The sequence below is a fragment of the Leiobunum rupestre genome, chromosome 9 (assembly GCF_980474605.1).
Source record: "Leiobunum rupestre chromosome 9, qqLeiRupe1.1.hap1, whole genome shotgun sequence".
Lineage (NCBI taxonomy): Eukaryota > Metazoa > Arthropoda > Arachnida > Opiliones > Sclerosomatidae > Leiobunum > Leiobunum rupestre.
The window spans coordinates 6,027,049-6,041,862 of record NC_143392.1 but is presented as its reverse complement, the minus strand read 5'-3'; positions in this window follow the sequence as shown (position 1 = coordinate 6,041,862).

Here is a 14,814-nt window from a genome sequence, read left to right as displayed (position 1 = left end):
TCCTCTCTTTCCGCTCTATTTTGAGGGGTAAAATTTTCGCTCCTCTCTGAGCGGTATAATTTCCCCTCCTCTCTTTCTGCTCTTTTTTGAGCGGTATAACTTCCCCTCCTCTCTTTCTGCTCTTTTTTGAGCGGTACAATTTTCGCTCCTCTCTTTCAGCTCTTTTTTGAGCGGTAAAATTTTCGCTCCTCTCTTCGCTCTTTTTGAGCGATAATAATTGCGCTCTTTTCTAGCATACAATTAACTTATGAAGCTTTAACTACATCTTCATCTACTTTCTACACACAATCCCTAGGTATGTAGGGGCAGTAGCGTATTTACCAGGAGGGCGAAAAGGGCCCCAGGTGCAAACTTATAAGAGCGGAGGGCGCGTTTTGAATGGTCGGTCGCAGATTATCACGTGTACATTTTTATTCCTTGTATTTCAGACATGTTTATTACCAAAGCAAATAATATTTCTAGTTCATTTTCCGTAATAATGAATTAATTCGTCAATTAATTAATTAAAACTTGAAGTCATTCAAATTATAATTAATTAATTAATATTAATTGTATGAGAGGGGGCTAAGGTTTTGTCTTCCGCCCCGGGCGACCGTAAGTTTAGTTACGTCACCGTATAGCGATTGTCGTGTACTAGTTTCACGTATCGAAAACCCTCGTCGCCATTGCTAATTATTTTGAAATCGGACACCCAGAAGACAGAAGTTTAAGCGGAAAATTTTTCGCTCCTCTCTTTCCGCTCTTTTTTGAGCGGTAAAATTTTCCCTCCTCTAATTTTTGTTTTGCGCTCTTTTAAAAAGATATTTTACCACTTATTTTCGCTCATAATAACAAATCCGCTCACAATGAGATGAGCGGTGCCCAACACTGGTACCATTCTCCTGCTTTGTCCGCGGCTGACGTTGTGGGGGAGTTTTTTTCTTTATGGAAAAGCATTAATGACGCTATACGTTTAATACCTGTATAACACTTATTTTGAAACCAAGCCGGTTCTTTATATCGATAAATTATAGGTCAAACATAAATACTGAGAAAACTACCAAATATTTTGCACAGAAGGGGGTGTGAAATGTTTGATCTCGTTGGGTTTCAAAGGTTGTAACAGGGGTCGCTATGCTGCGTCCACTCTTCAAGCGAGTCGGAATTTAATATTTTTAGCGCTGATTTGTCTTTTAAGAAATTCGCGAATGTTGGAATTGATTTTAATTTAGTGTAGCAAATATGGTGGGCAGAAAGCAAAAAGATGATGCACTTATATAATGCCTTAGGAAATCTTTACATAATCATAGAAACGATGTTTATTCTCGTAACTTTGTGACCGGAAAACCTTTTGAAATTTGGAAAACCATACACATGTAGAGAATTGGAATAGGCTTTTTCAATTGGTTCGCTTTATACAATTGTGAAAAAAATCGTTACAATGTTTGGGATGTTCTTGGAATTTCGGTTTCTAAGACCGATTTGGATGAGAATAACGAAGATACAGACCGTGGCAAAGATAAAGATGATGATGATAAAGATGGTGATGAAACTGAGGAATCTAAAGAATCATCGGAAACTTACAACGAGGTAAATGATGATACGCGAATTAGTAAATTTTCAATAACTTTATCTCCGGAAGAGAATAAAAAAATGCCTATCATGACTGTTACTTATGGAAAAACACAAAAAAATGAAAGGCCCATCTTCGAGCCTGGTTCTACCGTTCTTGGACCGATATAATCTACGATCATTTTTACGAACATACTCGTCTAGGTTGTACTCTAGTTTTTAAACGGGCAACTATCGCGAAAAGCGCATTAGCTAATGCCAAAATTGTGGGTACCTGTAAAGAATGCACTTCAGAGATTTGCATGTCTATTTTGTGGGTTGTTGATTTATGTTGTATAAGTGTCGGGGTTATGATTCAAATATTGTTTTATAGTGTCGGGGTTATTAGGGGGGTCCTGATTTTTAAATAAACGTAGAACTCAAACATGGAAACCTAGGTTTTATTCACTCCACCTGATTTACAGTAGAAATAAGTCGTAGTTAGTAGTAATAGTAGTAGTCATAGTGGTAGTCCGTAATGATAGCAATTGGCATAGATAGTAGGCCCACCAGGGTATAGTAGTCGTCCTGGTGTCTTAGGAAAAATTGTTACAGTACGTGGTATAATTTTCCTTAAACGATTACATCGTTAAATGTTGGAAGCTTCTATTTCCTGGATCGTCGGACGTACCAGAATTTACATAAGATGCGACGTAGCACATGTTATTAAAGAAATGACTCAATTTCCAAGTCTGAAACAGGCTATCCGAAGAACAAGGCAATTTTACTTGAGAGCCCTGGGACAGGCCTTGCAATGCGAAAGTGTACAAGATCTTGAAATGTTACTACAGGCAATAATAACTGTTTCTCTCGGTGAGACCGGGGGGAAAATGACATCACCAAGAGGGAAACCATATGTGAAATTCGTAAAAAAATGGTTAATTCGACGCATATCCACTGGTTTAAAAGAAAGATCTTTGAAGGATATGTTGATCATGGAAGATCCATTGGAGTCGGAGTCCACGTCAAGGCCTATGGATGAACCCGAAATACCGTCTCCATTTCTGGGTTGGGTGAAAAAAATAGAAAGAGATTGCGTTTCCGAACTTGATTCTTCAGAACAAGCTGGTGATCGAGGAAATCAGCAAGCTCTACCGAATTTAATCAAGGACAATAAAAAATGGTCTCGACTTATTCCTTTATGGTCTTCAATAATGAAACCACATTTCCATCTGCTTCTAGTGTAGGGAGTAGCGCGGCCGTCGTGAGCAGTTTTAATGATTTAAAAAATAAGTGTTTTCCCATTGCAAGTTGCCATTAAGTGTAGACAACTTCCTACAAACACACATTTTGGCTAACGAGGGTCACGCAAAATTAATAGCAGCTAAAACAAATATTACTGGTTAATATATGTTTTTATTATTTTCATATAATTAATTTATTTTAAGAAATCTTAATCTTACAAGTTCCTGAACCAAGTGCACTGAATTCAACGTTAACGCCAAGCGCAACAATTGCCAGTAGTTCTAGATGTCTCTATTGCGAGGTGAAATTTATAGCTTTTCAACGTAGTTACTATTGATTTTCACAATTTTTCAATTCATTCAATAAATTAAAATTTAAGGCGTATCTCTCAGTAATAGGAGATCCAAACCCTGAAAAGAACATATGCATACAATCTTTGGAAAGCATAAGAAACATTTCAGAAAAGACCAGAGGTTATTATTTAATTTATTTTTTAAATATAAAATATTGGCGTTAATATATTTAACTTAACAGAAACGCCCAATCCTAATATCAACGAGGAATCCACCAAGTTGTTCCAGAAAAGACCACAGGTTATTATTTCATTAAATCGCGAAAACCATATTGTACGTAAAGTATTTAGCTTCATTTAAATCAAAATGCAGAAACGTCAAAATCGAATATCAGGAAAGCAGATGATGAGGAGTATGACGTTAATTGCGTAGCTGGCGCAAGGTAAATGCAAATATATATGAAAACAGAATATGAGTTCGTCATTACAAATACGTTTTATATTTTGATCAGAGGGCTCTTCACAAATTAAATTACGCGGAAAGGGGTTTGAGAAAAGGTTAGAGTTACTAGGAGGGGTTGTAGAATATCAAGTAACAAATCACATTTCAAAATTGAAACGCAAATTTTACATAATTTTAAACGTGCGTTATTTTATAAAAATATTTAAATTACTTAATGAAATATATAACTATTTATTATTAGTTATTTATTATTACTGTTATTGATTCCATTATAGCGAAGGGGATAAAACTTTATTTGACACGTAATTAAAGTGGAGGTTTTGAAAACTTTTACTCTTTGATGAAATGGAAAGGGGTGTGGATAAACATGATTTTTGCGTTACGTAAATTGTGAATGACTTCCAAGCATGATCGGAAATTTTTCGACCAGTTAATGAATTACGTTAGAGAAACACATTTAAAACGATATTTTTGAAATTTCCTGTATTTAGTTTCCTACTGTGTATGATATAGGTAGTTAGCTGTACATATATTCGAAGGTTGTAGCTAACATCTGGAGGGTGAAGAAGAAGGCAAACTACGCGCTAGGAAGCCAAAAAAAAAGATCAACTAAATTTACAAGAACAAGGAGAAAAGGAAAACTGGAGAAACCAGGGAATATCACCTCCTAAAGAACGTCCCAGAGCATCCGACTTAGAAGTCCAGAGTGAAATGAGTCGGACGGATTGGAGCGCGTCTTCCCGAGTCTTAATTCCAATTGGACTCCTTAAAAACAGCAATAGAGACGATTTGCATTCAGTTATATTAAAAAATGAAATTATTTCTATAGCCAACACTTGCGCTTTCGATAGTTTGAGTAAACTATTGGCTGCGGCGTATTGCGATAGCGAATTTGTTCAAGAAATCGTCGAGCCACTATCGTACATTTTTGCCAAAGGAACTACTAGCCCCGAATTTTTGAAGACATTTCTTATAGAATCTATCAATCAATTAGACTTAATTGGCCTTAGAGTAAGAGCTATAGTCGGCGACCAAAGTGGAAACTAACAGAAGTGTTTACAATAAGATGCAAGTTACCAAAACGCAACCATTTATCACTATTAATGACAATAAAATATATTGCGTATTTGATTGCCCCCATCTGCTCAAGAGTTCGAGAAACAACTTTAGGAAGTATGTTATAGTGTACAAAGATAGAAGAATTTTTTTCCACTATGTTGATGAGTTCTTTAAAAAGGACAGACAACGACCTGTGAGAATGACACCAAAACTCACAGAAAGAGTGCTCAATCCAAACAATTTTTGGAAGATGAGGGTTAGTTGGGCTGCAAACCTTTTTAGTCATTCAGTCTCCGTTGGAATGTCAACTTACATTTCACTAGGTATTTCGGGAAACTATTTGCATAATTACTTCTACTCTGAATTTGTTAATGTTTTCCTTTTATTATTTATAGGTGAACTTGATGTCCAAGCAGCTGCGACAGCAGAATTCATCAGTTCTGTAGATGAAGCTTTTGACGCTGTCAACTGTAGCCGATTCAAAAGTGCCAGAAAGTTGTTAAGGCCATTTAAGGAAAGTTCTGGTCACAAAGAAGTGTTACTGAATGCCAAAAAATGTTTGAAGAACTGGACTTTTTAGTTCCCACGAATGTGAAAATATACTGTGTAGTGTAACGGGATTATTTTTATCCCATTAACACTTTATTGTTACTCCGGGTACTCGCGTAACTGACACTATTGGGGTTAGCGAGTTAATAACTTTTACTTGGCTCAAAAATCTTAGGGACGTGTTTCGGCTTAACTACGAAGGAAATAAAACTATTCATTGAGAATTGCCATAGGTAAAATTTAACAGTTGACTCCAGAAATTAATTGAATTTAACAACAAAATAAGAAATGGCGCAAAGGCCGTGAAAAGGTTATACACTGAGATACATAACAAATTAACCCGTAGGGTTAATGTCAGAGGCATATAAAAATGGTAACTTGACCAAAATACTAAAATAGAATAATTATTAAAACTACACTAAAAATGTTCTACGCCCGAAGGCCATTGAAAGTGTTTTGGAGCCGTATTATCGGCTTATACCCGAGTACGCAACGCTAACCATAGTTTGTGGTTAACGCGGAAGTACCGACGAATCGCCATTATGAGTTAAAATTATACTCAAGTGAAATTTAAGGCAGCGTCAAACGAGGTAGTCCTTCGAGATGGACGATCGCTGGCTCCGGTTATCGCGGTCCGCACATAGTTAGAGTTGGTGTCGAGGAACCGCTAGCGAGAAGCACCGGTGAACACTTCGATGTCTTTATTTTAACTTTATTTTGGAGCGGTTGGTCGGTCTCTCTTGGAGAGAGAGAGAGAGAGAAACTCCAACTTCAGTTCTAGTTGTCGTTCTGATTCTCTAAATCACTGATTTCTGGTTTTAATCAAAAGGGGGCCGTGACCTATTTCATCCGGGTCGGCTATAGTGTCACTTGGACCCAATAACATCTTGGCGTCCATATTTGAATTGCCCAATAGGCTGAGGTGGGATGTGCCAAGTCTAATGACCAAGGGGGCACTTAGTCTTGATTACCCCCAGGGTCAGAGGTCGAGACACTTTCGCTGGAAGACGGTAAGGCCCGCACACCTCGCGCAAGATCCAAGGTCAGAGACCATAAATAAAAATAAATAACCACTTTAGTTTTGACACATTCAATTTTTAAAAGCAATATCACAAAAAAATACTTTAACATGAAAGCATCGATACCGATGCACACATTACTGGTTTTATGGCAATTCGCAATTCTTGGAATAAGAGTTCGAAATGAATAATGAAACTAAGAAACTTTATGGGACTAACATTTGGGAACGGGCGGCTTATGACAATGCCTCAAAAGAAAAACAGGGGAAGGGCTATCGGACCAAGGCCAAAAAAAAGGGTTCGGGGAAAAGAGACTATGCGCACTAGTCTTCTAAACCAATTTAGGGATGACTCTGCTACAGTGCCTGGGGGCACCTTCGTGGAGGCCAATTGAGAATATAACAATCGTCAGAATGAACGGCCAGCATTCAAACTCAGGAAAGATATTTTAAACGAAACTTAAGGGGGGAGAAGCGTGAGAGGGATAATTGTTACTAAGAAAACTTAACGAAAGAGCAATATATTAAAAACTTAATATTTGGGCATTATAGTAGATGGATGTATTGAATCTATTACAGCCATCCTAGCATTATGGGAAGATATAAAAAGTTAAGGGTATAAATATTTCTTCACTAGACGATTGACGCAAGACCCATTGGAAAATCTGTTTGCCACAATTAGGCAGCGAAGGGGAAACAATTCCAATTCCAATCCGAATCCAACACAATTCAAGCATGCGTTCAAACAGGTATTAATGATGACATTAATTTCCAGTAGTGGCAATAAAAATTGTGAAGAAGATTGTAATGAAACCCTTTTTACACTGAAATCATTGACGCAAAAGTCCAACCATGTTTTTCCCGAAAGTCCAACCACAATAGTTGCAAAAGATCCGAACAAAGCGACCTTAAAATAATTGCATGTAGAAAAAACTGTTAAAGACTTTGGGTCAAAAATTGACCTCAATTGCTTAGCATATATAATCGGTAGTACAATTCGTAAAGTCAAGAACGATCATAATTGTGTCTCAGGTAAAGAAATTTGTCAATTTATATCTGAGGAATTGGAAAGCGATAATCAAATTTTAACCCATCTAAAAGCGTACTCATATGAAAAGGGCAGCTTTGGGGGGCTTATTTCCCCATCTGATGCAGTCTTACAATTAATGTTGCATTGCGATTATGTTTTTCTAAATCAATTCAATGAAAACATGCATCAGCCGAACATATTGCAAAATTGCATTGCAAAATTCAACGAAAAAATTACTGGGCATATCATATGCGAAAGATTCCTTGAAACTTTACTGCCGAATGGGGCTGTATTATGCCGTAAAATTTTTAAATGTTGGAGAGATTGACGAAAAAGATAGAAAAGCACGACAAGCAGTAGCAAAACGAATAGCTAAACAAAACGCTACTTCAGCTACACCTGGAAGCGGAAACACCGAACTAGCCAATCAAACTAACCTTGCTGTAAAACCAGTAAAACAGAATAAGTTACTAAGAATACAACATTTAGGTTGTTGATTTTTTTTTTCGATATCAAGCTTTGTGATTATATTTGAATATTAAAATTCTGATGTATGAAATTTTAAAAACCATTTCTTATTACACCTATAAAAGATATAAAACTATGGCTGGCAAAACCAGTATCCCGAATTTGTAAAAATAAAAATTGTTGACCATGGTTACTAATATGAATAATTAAATATTAATTAAGAGACATGTTTTAATTTTAAAACTTTTTATTAAAGCTTAAAACTGTATTACGGTTGAAAAGTAGCGTGTTTGCTCGAAACGTTCTGTTTTAAGCTTCAATAAAAAGTTATAAAATTTAAACCATGTGGTATCAGTCTCTTAATTGATATTTAGTTATTCAGTATCCCGAAGGTTTTAAATATAGTATTGTTAATATAAAATTACCTGTAATTTTATCCTAACCATATTTTAGGATACTTCAGAATCCAGAATTTTCTTAACAATTATGTGTTTTTACTTCCTAACTATATATATTTATTCCTTCTTTTAAACGCTTAAGTGGTGATTCATTTAAACTTGAAGGAAGAGAAACATTGTTTCTTAAGTTTAAACGAATCACAACTTAAGAAAAACATTCTTCCTTCAAGGTTTAAACATGGTTTAAATTACCCGCCTTCCAAAGACTAAGCTATCGCCCTATAGTCTTGGGTTTTAATAAGCCATTCTGACCAGCCAAAAGATGGCGCTACAATCGGGACTGTCAACAGGTTCTTCCTAGGGACTAGGGAGACGCCTGTCTAGTAAGCGAAGCGTTATATAGTCTTTGGTTAAGTGCTATCGGTTGGTTCGGAATATAATAGTGCGGACTTGTGTACGCAACTGCAGCGCCAACATGCCGTAAGAGAACCAGACCCGTGCCGTGATTGCCTCGACCAAATCGCAACGTCAACGAGTCATGAGCTAAGTACTTAAATTAATTAAAACCCACTCGCAAGAGAAGCCCGGATTCGTTCCACTAAGGTGTATCATAGTCTCACTAAGTGCGCTGGGTTCCGTCGGTATCGTATATACTGAAATAGTATCGTTTCGTACGATTAAGGATAATTTCGATTATATTTAATTTATCAATAAACCATCTTACTCTCTGTAACTCAAATATATAATTTACCGAACCAGAGCTCTAGGTAACAGATTAAGGTTACGTAACCGTAGGGTTGTAATACCATGTATAGATTTAGGCACCATTATCAAACAGTAATTTAGCCTTCACTCTTCAGGCCTACTTATTTAATTTGTATAACTCGTATTTTACTTTGTTATAATTTTAACTACCAGTGTATTAAATGACTTTGGATATGTTTATCGAAATCCTTCGTTGTCAATTCCAATACTGTTAGCAATTAACTTAATTAGAAAACCGTCAGCGAACTTCACTAGGCTGGTTACCGTTTAGTTCATTAGGGGTAATCAGGAAGTTTGCTACAAACTGGGGGTCCGTCCATTTGAGCCACATACCATCTAGGCTCTGAGCCTTTGACCATTTAGATTTAGCTTTGAACGGGGTGAAAAAACACTACTAAGATTTGGGTTTAAATCTAATTGCCTTCAGGGCTATTTGGCTATGGCCATGTTGAAATACAGAGCATAGGTCAACAAGAAATCCTTTTTCCAAGCAAACTGTTATAACCCACTTGTTGATAGAAATTGAAATTACCTTTTTTTATAAAACCAATGAAATAAAAGCAAATTGTTCGAAGTATTTTGTCTGTAATTAAAATTAATTTAACAGTGACCTACTTGTGCCAACCTAACCTTAACCTAACCTAACAGATGAAATAGCCGTCATTATAGGAAGCTAGCCGTCCTATAATAGCGCCCGTTACAACTTCTTTGGTTTTTTATTCCCCGCCCAAAACCCAGACTTTTCCGATGGGGTCCCGTAAGATTACTCAGTTTTTTTCTTCAAAAAATGCATGGGTGCCATTATAGGACCGTTAGCTTCCTATTTCAGTGCCCATTACAACCAAAACGTTTTTGTAATGGGCGCCGAAATAAGAAGCTAAGCGTCCTATAATGGCGCCCCTTACAACTTTCGTTTTTCCCCCGCCCATAACCCCTACCTATCTCTCGGGGTCCCGTTAGATAGTTGAGTCCTTTTAAAAAATGCATGGGTGCCATTGTAGGACGGTTAGCTTTTTATTTCAGTGCCCATTACAACGAAAAAGGTTTTTGTAATGGGCGCCGAAATAAGAAGCTAAGCGTCCTATAATGGCGCCCATTTAAACTTTATTTTTTTGGTTCCCCGCCCATAACCCCTACCTATCCTCCGGGGTCCCGTTAGATTGTTGAGTCCTTTGAAAAAAAATACTATCACCCCTAACTTTCTCGGGTTATTTTTCCTCACCCACAACACCTACTTTTCCCTGTCCCGTTAGATTGTTTGAAATTATAAGAAAACACGCTTTAACCACTAAACTTTCTCCAAAACCTTAGCACCATTTTTATTATTGGGAAAAAATAATTTTATAATTCAATATTATTGTAGTATAGTTCAAAACTAATAAGTCAAACAAATAATATCATCTTCACGAGTTCTACTATAGTCGAACTATTGTCCCCAGAAAGCTTAGTATTGTTTGCTCTCTTTGCGTATAACTACGTCCGTCACGTGTTCTACTGCACCCATTCTCATATAGTAAAATTTAGCCGTGCTCTCTTTGTGAACTATTTGGTAGGTATTCTGTTTTGTGATTTTTTGAAATATTACGGTACCCAAGGGGTGATTATTCCTCGTTTCGGTTTGTCCCTCCGTCAGAAAATCGAGAGCTCCTCTAGTCGCAGTCGCGTGTGACGTAGTTGGATCCCTTCTTCGAAGCGCCTACGATCTAGACACAATAATGAGGTGTCTTACAATCTCAAAACCATGTATAAACTATGTCTGTCATTTTAAAAACTTCAATCGTTTTTATAAGAATTTAGGACTATAAGGGAACTTATGGCACACCGTTCAGGACTAAATTCAACCAAAAATATTTATATATATTTTTTGTAAATATAAAGGTGTGTGTAAAATATAAAGGCGTTTTTGAAATATAAATTACTTTTCAAAATATAAGGCGAATTCGTCTAAGACATTCGAGGCCAGTTTAAGAAATGTACTACCTACCTGGAAGGTACAAACGCACTATAGTAACACTGGAAGGTACAAACGCACTATAGTAACACATACCTCACAGGCAGTGGCGTAGACAAGGGGGATTTCCGTGTCACCGCCACCATTAGGCCTACGTTTGACTGTACTAAATTGTCACCCCTTCTCGACCCCCTTTGACGAATTTCTGACTACGCCACTGCTTACAGCCTACAAGGATAGTTTTTTATGTTTATTTCCTGCAACTATGTATTAGGAGACAGCAAATAAACCAAAACTTTCTCCTACAATGCAGGAAAAATGGAGTACACCCAAAATCATTTCTCCTAAGCATACTAATGGAAAAAGGACAAAACCAGAGACCCTATATTTTAAAAACACCTTTATATTTTAAAAGTGCTTTATATTTTAAAAACGACTTTATATTTTAAAAATGACTTTATATTTTAAAAATGACTTTATATTTTAAAAACAGCTTTATATTTAAAAAAATACCCCCATATTTACAAAAAAATCTCTATTTTTTTATTGAGTTTTGTCCTGAACAGCGTGCCATAGGAACTCTTATTTATTTACATCTAAATAATCCAAAGTTTATATTTTCATAAAAACACTTTAATATAAACTAAATCCAAAAATAGTTCTCAAGTACAGAAATATTTATCACACAGGCATGTAAAATGATAAAACATCTTTCAATTAAATTATTAATACTAGTTAAGTGACACCTTTCAATATATTAACGCTTTTAATATTTTATACATTCAGTAACTATATAACGTAATGTGATACCTTTATTATATAAAATTATAGATTTTTACTTTTAAGTATTTTAAAGTATATTAATTATACATATTCAAAATTTACATTAACAATCAACTAGAACTTTATATACCAATTTTATAATATAACACCTTAAATTTAAAATTTTAACATTAACAGAAATCTATACATTCCTGTTACTTTAGTCAATTTTAAATTTGTACATATTTAAACTTTAAATAACACGCTACTAATACTTTATCACTTTCTTTATACTATATTTCATTTCTTGTTCTTTTTTGAAGGAATGGCAGTGGGTATTCAGAGCCTCTTTGTATTGGGTTCATCAATTCTACTCTCAGATCTCTTGGATAATCTTCTTCATAGAAATGTTCTGAGCAAATCCTTGCATATTTCACATTTATTTTGTCTTGGGAATGTCCGCAAGCGGTTATCCATTTTTGCCTTATAGTTATTTGAGATGGGAATAGATGGTATGACAAATTCTTCTTTCGGGTGACAATTAGGGAATTATTGCACCCGAGAACCGAGCATTTTAATCCGTGCATTACTGTATTATGTTGAGTTCATGACAACTTGACAAGCCTTTATTAACAAAATTCAAAATAACCGCCTTTAAAATATTAAAAGTTAAGCCTCGTCTATAAAATTCATGGTTTAAAATAGTCAAAAATACTATTATTATATAACTATACCATTTAACACTAGTAAAAATGTAATACTATAATGGATCTAATTTATGGGTAAATGATTAATGCTTACCTGAATTTTAATCCACAAAGGAATTTTATAAAAAGGCGGACGTGGGCTGCCGGCCGAAGAGGAATGTTTACAGTCAGCTCTCCCGCTCGGCTGTCTTCCCACCGCGGAGTTTCTAAGTTACGCGACGCCTGTTTATTTTCGTTGTAGATCGTTCGCTGGGATCCAGCTACGTCACACACCGGGAAAAAACCGTGTTTTCCCCCCGTTTTTTTCTCCCGACCCCGCGTTATACGCTAACCTTATAATACACAGTATTTTTACCAACCTTGTACGGTACCGGCTTCGTTATAATATTTTCTCATTTTCCCACTAGAAGGCGATGCCTATGGAAAAACTATATAGAACATTAGTTAAAAGTATAAATAGTAGCGGAGATACGAGTTGTTTGATATATTCCTGATCCGCCATTTTTAATTGTCCGTTATCGTGAACAGCTGGACCATTGCCCCCTGGATTAAGGAGAAGGCCTAGAAATGGGCAGGTATTGAATTTTTCAAACTGGCAAAATCAATTTTAGTTTTATGCCTCTGTTGGCCGAAAGGTGGCCCTAGATCTGACAGCGAAAAATCGGCTGCTATTGCTTAAGGGCATTGGCTTATGCGATAATATTTAAATTTCCCGCCTAGGTCGTCTCGATATAAGGTTGGAAATCGCGTCATCTGCTGAGTGTTTCACGAGCGTGTAAAAATGTTTGCCGCCCCCTGTAGAAAAACGATTTCAGGGCTTTCTCTTAATCCAGGGGGCAATGGCTGGACGATTGACAATGCCATTCTACATTATATTTATTTAAGGTATGTTCCCATTTAACGCAATCCCATTTCTCCTAATTCCTACTAAACCCAGAAATATTTTATAGTCCCGTTTCTCTCAAGGTTATTTCTCCCAATTCCCATTTCTCCCAAAAAAATGCGTAACAGCATTTTTCCCAACCCAAGTTTTTTAGATTTTTATTTTTCTATAACTAAATATGTAAGGGAATTTTAATTAGGAAGATAAACTTTTGAAATTTGCTTAAGATATATTTTTATTTTTAGTAAAAAAAGCTATATATATTTTTTTAAGCGAATAGCTCTTGTAGACGGAATGAGATTGTAGCATAAAGTGTTTAATATGGTGGTGAATATGGAGTGGGTGAAAACATAAGATTGTTCCAGTTGACGGTGGTCGAATATTAATTTTTAAGAATTGTGTAAATGGGCGGAAGTACTGGAGGTGTCCTATTCAGTATTGCCAGCGATGGTCAAGCTATGGTATATGTGAAAAACGTTGTGGTGTTCTCCACTTGGAAGTCGCCAAGAAACCGTGTCTTCAGGTGCTAAAGAACGAAGTGGCAGAAAAACCACGTGCATCTGTACTTAAGGTATGCAGTACTGATAATGCAAATTATTTTATTTTAATTAACTTCAATGTTAAAAGATTTATAGTGACGTCCGTGCTCGAAAAATAACTCAGGCTGAAGGAACTGAAAAACACGATTTTTTACGCCAAGCTTTTCCCAGTCACTTTCAATGTAAGTCATCTTGATATCGTAAATGTGATGAAATTCATCCTAAGGACCCTTCAACACGTGGAGGAATCGAATTAAGTGGTCAATGGACAAGGACTCTTCTTTTCAACGAAGGTAACGAAGATCAGACACTTATTTTGGTACTCATCGAATGATATTAAGAATCTATTCTGCTCAACGTGTTTGTATATATGGTTCATTTAAAGCCTCTCTTGCACTATTTTACCAGCTAAACACATTACATTGCCAAGTAGAAAATAAAATCCTGCCTCAGCATTTGTGCTACTTCCAGATAAATTTCGTGGGACTTACAATAGGATGTTTCATGGAATCCAAATCATCGCCATTAATCGTGGTCTGACATTTAATCGAAGGAATTATACCAATTTCTCGAATAAGGGTATTTTTTTTTTTCATTTAGCCCAAGTAATTTGCCGAGGACTGGTGGAAAAATTGAATAGCAATGCTCAGTTCTAGATGTGTTTTAGGAGGATGATTGGATTAGCAATGGTTCCTGTGCCACACCTCGATGATCTATGGTTGCACATCGATGAAAAAGCACCAGAAATACCACAGTACCGAAAAGTGGCCGATTATTTCGTCAATTCTTGGTTGGGAGAGGTCACTTCTCGTTACCACAGATCCATGTGGTGTCACGGCGACAACTCAAATTCATGCACGTACAACGAAACCAAAGCTACTCATAATAAGTGGAACAAAGCCTTAAGTGCTTCTCATCCAAATATTTATGCGCTATTAGACTTCATGAAAAGGAAGAGCAACAACTTAAAAAAAAGATCGACTTCATGAATCGTCTTCACCCAGTGAGACCACCATTAAAAAAGTATCGAAATCTCGAAGCCAAACGGAAAGAACCAAAAGAACAACCAATTTCCGGAAATAAAACACCAGTTGAATTTTTAGAAGTCATAAAATGGTGCTTTATATTATTTGGAATAATAAATAATTTTGGTAT